The 13,110-nt window shown below is 40.1% G+C and overlaps 1 long non-coding RNA gene across 1 annotated transcript; it reads right to left on the minus strand.

The window, feature by feature from the left end:
• Positions 1-247: 247 nt before the first annotated feature.
• On the minus strand, positions 248-526 carry LOC117495586. Its single transcript, XR_004557193.1, has 2 exons — positions 442-526; positions 248-356 (listed from the first exon to the last, which is right to left on the minus strand). It is a non-coding gene; the product is annotated as an uncharacterized LOC117495586 (long non-coding RNA).
• Between the last annotated feature and the right edge of the window lie 12,584 nt (positions 527-13,110).

Genomic DNA, 13,110 nt, shown 5'->3' on the forward strand with positions numbered 1-13,110 from the left:
GCCGAGGTGCACTGTCATTTCCCCACATAAACATAACAGTCTGCAATTAAACAGTTGTCTCCTGTGTGCTCCACTTCCTACTTGGCGCACCGGTAACTTTCTCGTGCGAACGAGAAAGTATCTTGTGCGCACAAATTAATAACACATGGCCTCGTTTTATTTAAATTGATTCCTAAAATTGGTTAATATCCAATCAATTGAAACAGGTGTTACGGTATCTGAGAGGACCCAAATGCATGACATGGCAGAGTGTTGAAAAAAGGTTTTATTTGAGGTGGAGGAGCAGAGAGAATAATCCGGCTGGAATGGCGACTGGTGGCGGCTGGTGATGACAACTCGGCGGTCGGAGAGTGATCCTGGAGCACAAGAAGAAACACGTAAGAAGAACATTCAGTGTTTGAGGAAATAGCTGAATAATGCTAAGTAGGCTAGGAGTTATACCACAGTGGGTTAAACAACGATCTGGCGCTGACAGGTTGTGGAGCCTCCGCTGATATGCCGTTGTAGATGGCTGATGGGAATCAGGTGTGTAGTAGGGGAGGGTGAACAGGTGATTGCAGCAGGTGAGCCGGGAGCCAGAGTGACAGCCACCACGCCCACACAAACACAGACAAGGAAAGGGAAAACAACCCAAAGGAGGCGGCTGGAAGTGTACAGCCACCACAACAGGAAACATGTTTTGGAGGAAAAGTCATACTGATTGGTTGTTCACAATTGTTCACACGGTTTGACATCTTTTTTCTTCATATACATTTGCGTGGCACCTATCCCTGCTGTTAAACTGTATATTGACAGCCTGTTTTCACTGAGCATATGCTGTGAAGACATTATGTTCTCTGTGAGGCAATTAGCTGGTTGTTTTTAACTAAACACAATCTGGCTTTGACGTTTTATTTTTGGAAATACTTCTCTTTCTGGGCTTGACAACATAAGCCTGTCTAAGAGAGTGTTAATTATGAACTCAATGCTGTTTTATATATTTTTGTGTAGTTGTAGTCATGCAGACAATGTTCAAAGTGAACTTTAAATGTGATGGTACAACAAGGATTTGACGTAATTCTGAAGCTAGTCAGGTAGCTTCCTATATTTTAGCCACCATATCCTAAAAGCTTTACAGAAGCTACGTTTCTCTTGTGTGTGTAAGCAGTCTGTAACACACACAGGGAGTGGGAGGCAGGATTTCCAGACAAATCTGTCCTGTTTATCCTTCATCCCTCTGATTTATCCATGCCTCCCTCCTGTATATCCTGTTATCCTTCGCTTTTCAGGGTCTTTACAGAGGGGGAGAGTAAGCATATATACAGCCTATACTGTACACCATAAAATAACTAATTATTTACTGTTTATGGGATTAGGACTGGACATACGCGCTGCATCCTAATTCAGGCTCTGGCTCGTTCCCAGTTGGCATTACAAGACCATTATGTCAAAAATAAGTCCACTAAGTCAGTCTACTTGTTCACATATTTGAAGGATAAACTGTGTGTGCTGGTGAAATGTTTAAAAGTGTGAAATATGATTTGTCCAAGAGATATTTCAAACTGTGCAGATGGTTACTGTGAGTGCATGAGATGAAAGAAACTAAATGCACTCAGAAGGATTGCATTGATATAACCTGCAGAAATAAGACAATAGAAGTGTGTCATTTTAGAAAAACCTGCAAAATATGTATAGCACCACTCAATGTGCTGCCAAGTACATTGTGTCTTTGTGCTCCTGTGCTATTTGTACATAATCAAATACATTTATATATGCATTGATTTGGCCCAAAATGTGCTCCTTTCAATGCAAATAAACCTCAAAGATCAGTGCCTATAGCCATGCTGCTACAGTAAAATGATTCACGCATTTAACTTAAGGATCTACAGAGAGTTGTTGAAGCGCATTTTTACCGACAGATGGTCAGCAAGGGCTAAAATCCCAAAGTTCCATCCACAGGGAGTTTCTCTCCCACACGCTACCCCCCCACTGCCTGAAACGCCTCCATTGGACTCCTTTGTTTACTAAGTAACATAATGACATCACTATGTTACACTTGCACTTCCAGTGGTTAGCGCAACACATTGTGTAGGACATTTTCGACAAATCTCTAAGCCTTTGAACAATCACAATAGAGCTGTCCAGCTAACCAATCAGAGCAGACTGGGCTCTGGTTTCAGACAGAGGGTGCTGCAGCACAGGCAAGTATGAGAAAAATAAAGAGTTTTTTGAACATTAAAGCATGTAAACATGTCACAGTAGAGGCACAAAATACTAGTATGAATGCTTTTGCACCTTCTCGGTCATGACCTGAATGTCATTGGACTTTTCACACCTCCTGAATGTGTTAATGGTTTATCATAGATGGATTTGACCTAAAATGGTCCATGTAGCATTTCTTGTTTTAAAAAAAGTTGTGTCCTCGTGGGAAGTGACATCATTCTAGAAAACACTTTAGCTAGTCTAATAAACACACACACACACACACACACACACACACACACACACACACACACACACACACACACACACACACACACACACACACACACACACACACACACACACACATACATAAATGCATAAAACAGGATAATCTTTAAATATAACTGCCTCTTCCCTTTTATTTATTTATTTAGTGACAAAGACATTGATATTCCTAATAATCATGTACCCTCCCCTTTCAACATTTGAATTACGTATATTTCTTTACTAACTTCAATACCTGGCATTTATTCATGAAAAAGGTGTGATTTTAAACTATGCCAGACAAAAATTACATTGCTTTTCTTTTTTATGTGTTTGCAACATTATTATAACTCAAAATTAAAGTTGTATTCAATTCTTTTCATATTCGTTATAGTTGGGAAACTTGGATTAGTTGCTGTCCTCATCTTTCGCCCTCTACTGGACTTGAATCTTGCTGCGAAATATTTCATTTATATTGTAGCCATTCATTTGAATAGTTGAATTGCCAGTCCAGTGCTGATCCAGTAGGTTTTTTGTAGCCATTTATTTACTTATTTTTATGTTTTTCAGTTTCCATTGTCTATTGTTTACCTTGACACACATTGCTCATTCCATTTATATACATACATACATACATTTTGGGGTGAATTACTTTTTTTTTGGAATTAGCCCAAAATAGGTCAAACTAAATAAAATAATAGTGTAATTAAGTTAAATCAGGTTCAAAAAAAAAATCCCACCCTGTCTTTTCCCTCCCTCTTCTCATCCTCCCCAACCTCTCCCCACCTTCTTCCACCCCTCCTTCTATCTCTTCTTCTCTCCTCTCGTCCACCTTCTGCCCTCCACTTTTCCTCCCTGTGGCGAATCAGAAGAAGATCACACTCTGCGTGAGTTCTTCACACCACTGGTGGGATTTGATGAGCTGGGAGGTGGATGTTGGATTTAAGGCGGGAGGGAAATTGTGACACTGTTGGGAACCTGTGCCAATTCCAACCACTCGTTTTTCCACTTGAACGCTCCTCACTTGGTTGATGTTCTCCAGAGGCGGCTGCTTTCCCTTCAAAATTGAGATCTAGTGTGGTCCACCAGGTGTAGAGAACACTTTGCGCCTGTGGGAACGGAGCCAAACTGCTGCATATTTAAATAAAATATCAAACATGTATATCCATACGTGGGGAAAATCATTTTCCCTCCAGTTGAGGATGTGTGTAGCTTCTGCGCCACACTGAAGCTATACATCCTGTGCTCTCACATAGTTCAATCATGTGAAAGTGGATCACCTGAGCAGCGATGATGTGAAGAGACATTTGCCTGCCAGTCTAATGTCATTGACATAAATCAGACGGAGAGAAGGGTTTGCATGATGAGCGCCTACATCGCGTGCTCTCAGGAGTCCAGCTTTGAGCAGATATCTGTTTTTGTTCCGCTGGTTTTATATAAAAATATCCCCGAGTTATCCCATATAATACACCCGGAATAACTTGTGGCGTATATGTCACTTGAGGCGTGATTTGACATTGATTGAATAATATTAGTTCCTAGATCCATTATATGTTGTAAACCAAGTGCCACTCAAAGACAAAAAGGACCACATTTTCTGGACTATGTTTTTGTCTTTATTTCAGAAAGTAAATGATAAGATCAATGTCTGGTTATTAAAGGGCTGTTTTTCTATGTTTTTTTTTAACCACAAACAATTCTATGGGAAATATTCTCCCTGTCTGTGGCTCACAAATCCATTGGTTCATCTGAAGACTTATGCTGCGTTCACACCGGACGCGATGCGATAATTGGGGGCGGCGTGATTACATCTAAAGTCAATGCAGAGACGCGGACAGACGCGAATTCGCTCCGACGGCGCGCATGAAGCGGTGGACGCGGCGCGAATCACGCGATTGAGGCGATTGAACGGTGCCGCGTTAAATGCGAGAGTTCAATTTTTTCAACTCGACGCGTTCTCGCGGAAGCCAATCAGCGGTGAGGATCTCAGCCTGCCGTCACTGACGTTCAACCACACAACATCAGCCGTTAGCTGTTAGCAGTTAGCACACAGAGCTCACAGCTCCTCATATCTGTTCAGAAACTGGACAAAAGTTAAACAAGTACAAACCACAGACTGTCTGTGTCATGGCGAATACAGTCGCTGGTTTATTTATGTCTGTAGGCCGTTGTTATGAGTGTGGACGGAGCATATACAACGTTAGCTTAGCCTGGTCGACCCGATCTTCATTCAGAAAACAAGCATTTAAAAAGATTTTTCGCCTGCCGTCTTGTCTGCAGACTTGTCAAGCATTCATTCATGGTTTTTACTAACCGGTATCAGTATGTTGTTACTTCGGCATCATTTAGAAACGTGTATTACAATTTAATCACGGTCAAATATGTTAATTTTGTTGTAGTTGTAGCTCCCGAGCCAGCGCGTCTTGTTTGAATGATGCGAGTAAACACAGCTGGCAGCCGCGGTGAAACTCCAGCGTTTAGAGCGATGCGATAGGAGCGATTAGAGCGAAGCGAATATTCGCATCGCGTCCGGTGTGAACGCAGCATTACATTTTCTTTAAACAGTTCGGAAATGTGCATCCATCATCCGTATAGCTTACAAAACATTACTCCTTATATTTCGTGCTTTCTTCTACACATTTCCAACATCAGGTGGTCAATTCCACCTGCACTCAGACGTATACAGATACATGTCCATCCCTAAACGAAACAGCTTGATTTAGGAACAGATTGTAGTTTGGTTTCAAATATTGGAACTGGCATTTCTTAAGTATGGGAGTTACCTAAACATAGAAAAAAGAAAAAAAGAAAAACATGGAATCACACGGGACAACAATTGTGTTTCCTCAATAATCCAACAAAGTTCCCCCTTCATGCACTTTGAGGTTCTTTATACTTTCCTGTTCACAATAATGCGGAAAATTGATTTAGAGTGTTTTTTACAACATTCAGTGAATTATTTTTCAAAGGTACTGTATAGCTAAAAACAATGATTGAACACGGCCTGCAAAAATGCAGTTACATTTTTTTATGGTTTTAAATGAAAAGAAATGTAGGGGTGGATTAATCAACATTTGGTGCTCTAGTGAGAATTGTTCGTAACGGTATGGTATATAAAAATGTATTCAAAACGAATAAGACTTTTCCAAAAGAACAGGATAATCCTTCAATGATGTGTGCAAAGTGTAAAAAACATGTCTCCCTGGGTCTGGAAGTAAACCTGCTATAGATGGACAGTCATGGCCTTGAGCTAAATATGCACACAATCCCACGGTTTAAACTCTGTAATCCTCCTGCCGCTCGCTTCAAATTGTGACTAAATTTGGCCTGGGGTTTGTCACTAAACCAGGTGTTTTTCTGTATTTTTACATCCTCTGCTACTTCCTCCAACTCAAATTCAAAATACATGTTTGACTGTGATAAGGAAAACAAATGTTCCCCGTAGTAGCGCAGGGAATAATTGAATTGACAACATAACGAGGCCTTATCTGGCAGGTTTCTCCGGGCATGGCAGAGGAGCGACGTGCCGTGCGAGCTCATGATGCAGGAAACGCTCCTGGGCCACCAATGAGCTCTTGACCCCTGCTGCTCACTGGAGCACATCCTAACTCACAGCACGGAGAAAGGTTGTATAAATGAGGTGAGTGTATGTGTGTGTGTGTGTGTGTGTGTGTGTGTGTACCCGAGAGGCATTGAAGGCATCTCGTTATCGCGTGCTGTGGTGAGGTCGCTGTGTGCACTCACATGAGAACACGCTTCCACATGCAGACGAAATCAAACCAAGGGTCACGGCTAGGATGCAAAGGACACTCAGAGAGGTGAGGTTGTGGGGGCAAACTCTGACAGTGTTTAAGTTTCCATGGCAATGATGGTTTGATTGCACAGCAGATGTGCTTTAGTTTAGAGCAAGGTAATTACGCTGAGAGGCAAACAAAACAGATGTGTTCTTCATTATATCCTTGATGGAGGCTGAGCGAAGTAGGGAAGGAAAAAGGTTAAGGTAAAGTCACAGTTAGTTTTCCAAGCAGGGGCTTTATGTTTAGTGTTCACCTACCAAACCCTCACCGGTAGATTGATGCATGTAACGTGGAAAAATAGTTCACAGGGACTAGTTCCGTTAGCAACATGTACTCTGGTTAGCATAGCAAACAGCTTGGCGTTCCCGTCAGTCACAATGTTGCAAGCCCAAATGAACCAAAGCATGAAGAATGGAATGAAAACCCATCCAACATGCTAACTCATGCACGTTCGAGGGAATCAAACTGCCATGCCGGTCACCAAGTTGATAAGTGTTCAGATGCTTTTTGAATGTTTAAATATAGTCAAGGTAGATCTGAAACACTCCTGAGGCTCGCCTTTTATTTCTATGTACTTTGGAATTCCCTATTTAATAGCATAGGATATGTTATTTAGTTTTAAAGCCTTGTGACCATGTATTTTCTGTTCTTAACTGTTGTTATCTTTAAATTAAAACTTGCATTATGTTTTTTTCTGCTGTACCCTCGGCAACAGTTCTAAATTGGTTTGAATCCTACTTAAAAGACAGAAAAAACTTTGTTTCTATGTAAATACACATCTGAGTTGACAAATATGACATGTGGGGTACCTCAAGGCTCCATCTTGGGGCCTCTTCTCTTTAACATCTACATGCTACCACTGGCTCAGATAATGAAAAACAACAAAATAAGTTATAAGTGTCATAGCTATGCGGATGACACACACATTTATGTAACCATTTCACCAGGAGACTATGCTCCAATTCAAACACTGAGTAAGTGCATTGAACAAATCAATGACTGGATGTGTCAGAACTTTCTCCAATTAAACAAAGATAAAACTGAGGTTCTAAGCCAGGGGTGGGGAACCTTTTTCCTCTCAAGGGCCATTTCAATTCTTTCAACATCCTCCGAGGGCCGTACAAATTATTGACCTCTGCTTAAAAATACTACGTGCACGGTTGTGGCATGACCACCAAAACAGAAAGTTATTGGACACAAGATGTGTGCAAATGTATTTAGTTTCCTATCCATGTGGACATGATTTAAGTGGGGGGGGGAACCTAACCTTCTCTAGGGGGCATGCTCCCCCGGGAAGATTTTTTTTTTAATGTTGAAGTTAAAAGCATCAATCTGGTGCACTTTGAGAGCAAAATGAAGAGATCTATGGATACATCTCTCAAAACCCATATGAAACAGAACTGTAAGCAGATTTATTTTTCTTTATGGATATTTTACAAATCACTCCCCTTTCAAACTGTATTCTTGTTTATTAATAACTACTTTTTTTTACTCTCATATAGTATTTTATACCTGTTTACTTTATTCTCTTATTTTTTTATAACTATAATGATCATATAAAGATGTGCCTTTACCTCACTGGTTGGAGAAAAAGCTTCTTATATCCGTTAGCATGGCTAGCTAACCAGATGCTAATAACAACAACGTTATTGACTGTATGATCAGTATAACAGATGAACAGATCGCCACTGTGCTTACAACTAAAGACGCAGCCACGCAAAAACTGCGGCATGTGTACGGCTCCTTATGGGTACTGCAATTTTTGGAAGTGCCGGAGCCGCGTTCTGGTGCTCTCCGTCAGAACTGCACCCCTGTCAGACGAGACATATACCACGTGATGACACGTTAGGCTCGTGTTGTGTTCAAGGACCCTGACTTTGGCCAGGAAAAACAGGCACTCGCTTGTTTAACTTTTTTGCGGTCTAGATTTCTTTAATTTCTTTCTTTTTTGCGTGTGTTTATAAAGTACCTCGAGGGCCGTACCAAATGGTCTCGCGGGCCGTATACGGCCTGGGGGCCGGAGGTTCCCCACCCCTGTTCTAAGCCAAGGCAGAATGTATAAAAGTTGTGCTGAGCTTCAGTCTGCAATGTTAAAAACAACAGATAAAGCCAGAAATCTAGGTGTAGTCATGGACTCTGACCTGAGTTTCAACAGTCACATTAAAACAGTTACTAAATCAGCCTACTATCACCTTAAGAATATATCTAGGATAAAAATACTAATGTCAGCAGGATTTGGAAAAACTTGTCCATGCTAAAATCTTCAGTAGACTCGACTACTGTAATGGTGTCTTCACAGGTCTCACTAAAAAATCTATTAGAAAGCTGCAGCTAATTCAGAACGCTGCTCCTCGAGTCCTCACTAACACTAAGAAAGTGGATCACATCACTCCAGTTCTGAAGTCTTTACACTGGCTTCCTGTGTGTCAAAGAATTGATTTAAAAAATATTGCTGCTGGTTTATAAAGCTTTGAATGGTTTAGGCCCAAAATACATTTCTGACCTGCTGCTAAATTATGAACCATCCAGAACTCTCAGGTCTTCAGGGACTGGTCTGCTTTCTGTCCCCAGAGTCAGAACTAAACATGGAGAAGCAGCGTTCAGTTATTATGCTCCAAATATCTGGAACAAACTACCAGAAACCTACCGGTCCGCTGCAACTCTTACTACTTTTAAATCCAGGCTGAAGACTTTTCTTTTTGCCGCTGATTTTAATTGAACTATTCATATCTTAAACTGCACTGTAACTTTTATCCATGTATTTTTTTCTTTTAACCTGTTTCACGCCTTCCCCCCGGTACCGGGCGGATAAACGCGTCATTTGCAGGAAACAACGTCTAAGGAATCTTAATATTGAATAAAACTATGAATGTGTTATATCCATGTAACGGGAAGAAACTCAGCTAACTGATCTTTTTAATTTTTTTTTTCAAAAAAAACCCACAATGCTAGCACTCAGCCTCTGAATTAGCCTCGATCGAAAAAACGGGACCGACTAAGACACATAAACTCACTCAGAACTCCCTTATTACTTATCCTAGATGCACAACCAAACACTATTTTTTGGTGTCCTGGAGACACTGAATCTAACGGTGCCCACCTCAACACTCAGTGATAAACATTCGCGACGCTATCAACGAAAGCGTACATCATCACATGTGGAGCTAAGAAGCTAAACACGTAAATATATCTTACCTTGGTCAAAAGTGGTCTTCAATGGCATTAAAACGATAAAAAAACGATGCTGCAGTTAATCCATAGGTTCATCCTATGTGTCTGTGCCTTCTTTGAAATTATTTCTGATAATCCATAAGCAATACAACTGCGTTTTAGTTTCCAAACTCCAGAAGGAGACATTCCTCCAGTTTAGTTTCGCTTTCCACACGCGAAGCGGCAACATTTTTTCTTTACAATGTGTGTCTATGTAAGTATCCTCCTTCGATTCTATTGGCTCTAACGGTCACAAGGGTATGTCAACCAACCAGATCGAGCAAGGGGGGCCAGAGATAGGTCAAATCCACCCAAATGACCCCAGATGGCCCAGTTTTTGGCTAAATCTCTCTAAAAAGGTCAAATTTCACTTGTTTTGCATCAATCTTGATACAGGGTACTTATTATATGTTGTACTTTGGATTCCTAAAGCTTTTAGTCTACTAACCCATCATCCAAGGGTAGTTTTCACTATCTGTAAAAAATAATTTTTGGACGCACACTATAATTTACAGTTTTTTACTATGTAAAATCTGAATTTTCTTTAAAATAAAAAACATTTATATTGATTCTGACACTTCTACATCCAACTCACAGGTTTATCATTACTTTGAGAAAAGATTATTAATTTAACCCTTTTAGAAGGGAAGATATGGTCATTTGTTCTGGGAATGTCATTTTCGAGCCTGAGACCTGAAAAACAGGCTCAGAGTGGAACAGGTTAATGTTTATTTTATTATCTTTGCTTTTTAATGACTGTTTTTAAATGCCATTTTCTTAACCTGTTCCACCCTGAGCCTGTTTGTCAGGTCTCAGGCTCGAAAATGACATTCCCAGAACAAATGACCATATCTTCCCTTCTAAAAGGGTTAAATTAATAATCTTTGTTCTCAAAGTAATGATAAACCTGTGAGTTGGATGTAGAAAAGTCAGAATCAATACAGATGTTTTTTATTTTAAAGAAAATTCAGATTGAACATAGTAAAAAACTGTAAATTATAGTGTCCGTCCAAAAATTCTTTTTTACTTATAGTGAAAACTACCCTTGGATGATGGGTTAGTAGACTAAAAGCTTTAGGAATCCAAAGTACAACATATAATAAGTACACTGTATCAAGATTGATGCAAAACAAGTGCAATTTGACCTTTTTAGAGAGATTTAGCAAAAAAAAAAACACTTCTGGGGTCATTTGGGTGGATTTTCCATATCTGTGGCCCCCCTTGGTCAATTTTGATGAATGAAATCTCTTTATAACCGCTAGAGCCAATGGAATCGAGGGAAAGTTCTACACACACCAACACATTAACAAATAAGGAGTGAGAGTGACGCGTGGCCAAAACCGGAAGCTGCATACACTCTGTTGGCTACCATTAGCAGCTAACTTTTTCTCTCCGATTTTTACATAAAAATGGAATTATGGATTATAAATAATTTTTTCAAAGCTACAGATACATTATTAACCTATGGATCAACCGATTCAGCCGCGTTTTTTTCTCGTTTTAATGCCATTGAACACGTCTTTTGATCAGATTGACATCTACGGTGAGACGATCTCCCGTAAAAGCTCCGTAAAGGTACGTGTTGTGATGTCTGTGTTTGCTTCCCCTGTCGCGAGTTCGGATCGCTCAGTGATGATACTATAGCTATATAATCTGTGGAGTCTCAGCTTTAATCGGATATATTGTATGTGCAGCTACGATAAGTAATAAGGGTATCTTTATCTTGAGTTCTGTGCTAAAGTGCGTTAGCATTTTTTCGCTTAGTGCTAATTCAGAGGCTTGGTATTACCCTTGTGTTTTGTTTTGGTAAAAATGGTTCATATCTTCAGTTAGCTGAGATTCTTCCCGTTAATCTGGTGCTACACATTAATAGTTTCATAAATGTGAAGAAGCCCTGAGACACAGTCTCGAAAAAAAAACGTGGGGGGGGGGGTCCACTGGGGGGACCGTCGTCCTTAAGAGGTTAATGTCTTTCATTTTTGTAAAGCACTTTGAATTGCCTTGTGTTGAAAGGTGCTATATAAATAAACTTGCCTTGCCTTGCCTTGCCTTACCCTAATGGCACCAAACAGTGAATGCTAATTTGGGTATGACTTCTGTGTAGTGTTACTTTCCTAGTTTCTAAGTTATATGTTCATATTAATTAGAATGATGACAAACGTTCAACAGCATGTGAGAAAGTTGCTGCAGTAATCACTGTAAATGTACAGGGACTAGTTTTACGTTACTGTAAGTTGCCCAAACAGTAAATGGGAAAATGGTGGAAAATCTATCTATCTATCTTTCTATTAGACTCCCACAAGGCATAGCATTATGGATCCAAGGGGCAGTGGAAACTTTTAAATTGGATAGGATATTGTTAGAATAATAGATTTTGTTACACAAAATTATGTTTTTCCCAGGAAATGGAGAGGTATATCCAGTTTTCAATATTCCCCACTACCCCCCAAATCCTTAGGTAACAAAGACAATTTTCCAAAGGCATGTAATGTAAATGCACCAGCGCAGCATGAGTGGGGGACAAACACTGATCAGCCTGCCATGATGTGTACTCTGTCCTGACAGCTTACAGCAAACATTCACTCATGCTTCCATGGGAACACTGCTGTGTCTACACATATACAAGCACACAATATTTGGATGTTTGAGTAATTGCACACTCCCAATGCGATAGAGGCAGATGACGCCTGTATAACCTCACACATTTAATCTGGGACAACTAGCCTTCATCTCCTCTGGGAAGCGACAATTTGGTCTCATAAAGATTTTCTTCCGTCTGATTGGCCGGTGGCTGTTAGAGATAAGACAAAGAGGAAGACGTGAGCTTGAGATCCTCAAAGAAGACAATCATCCCTGTCTGACACCGAGATACAAGCATGACTAAATGCCTGTATTATCCTGATTATATCTTTTCTATTTCTCAGCAAGTGCTTTATTGATTTCTGTCGCTCTATATTTGCATACATGGCAGCGTGTCAGGCGAAATGTCACAGAACAGGAAGAGATGATTGAATTGTGGGAGGAGTGAGCATGAGCAGCAATTGCAATTGCCCAAAGCAAATAGGCTACAAGTTCAACCCAGTCTCACGGCATTTCGTGTTATAGTCACTACATTTAATCTATTGATTCGTGTTCACCAACACAATTTCCCCCTTTTTTTCGTGTCACACAGAACGATTTTAAAAGCAATGTATTTCTATTGGTAGTGTATTTCGTGCCTGAACCACGTCTTTTTGTCCGGTCGGGTCTTGGAAGACCGGAAGCTGTGTGGTTCATAAAAACATGTTCTTACTCAATATTAAGCCACGATTATTGTTTTTATTTTAAATCGTATAATGTCGGACTTCTTTTGCCGTCCGTGAGGAAAATAAATGGGGCTCAGAGCCTCAGAATACTGAAATCAGTATTTTTTAAATCTTTTTTTCCTTCTAATTTGTTATTCTTTTCTAAATAACACACTGTTATTTACTCAACAATAACACACAATTATCCTTGTTTTTATTTATTTGTTTAATTCTATAATCTCTGGCTTTGTTGGCGTCCGTCAGGAACTGAATTTCAAAATAAAATAACCGGAAACAGATACACACCCACTGAACTGATTACCCAAGATCCTCAGCTATGGTTTAAGCTCGGTGATTGGATTGTTTAGCCG

This window comes from Trematomus bernacchii, unplaced genomic scaffold (assembly GCF_902827165.1).
Source record: "Trematomus bernacchii unplaced genomic scaffold, fTreBer1.1, whole genome shotgun sequence".
NCBI classification, from domain to species: Eukaryota; Metazoa; Chordata; class Actinopteri; order Perciformes; family Nototheniidae; genus Trematomus; species Trematomus bernacchii.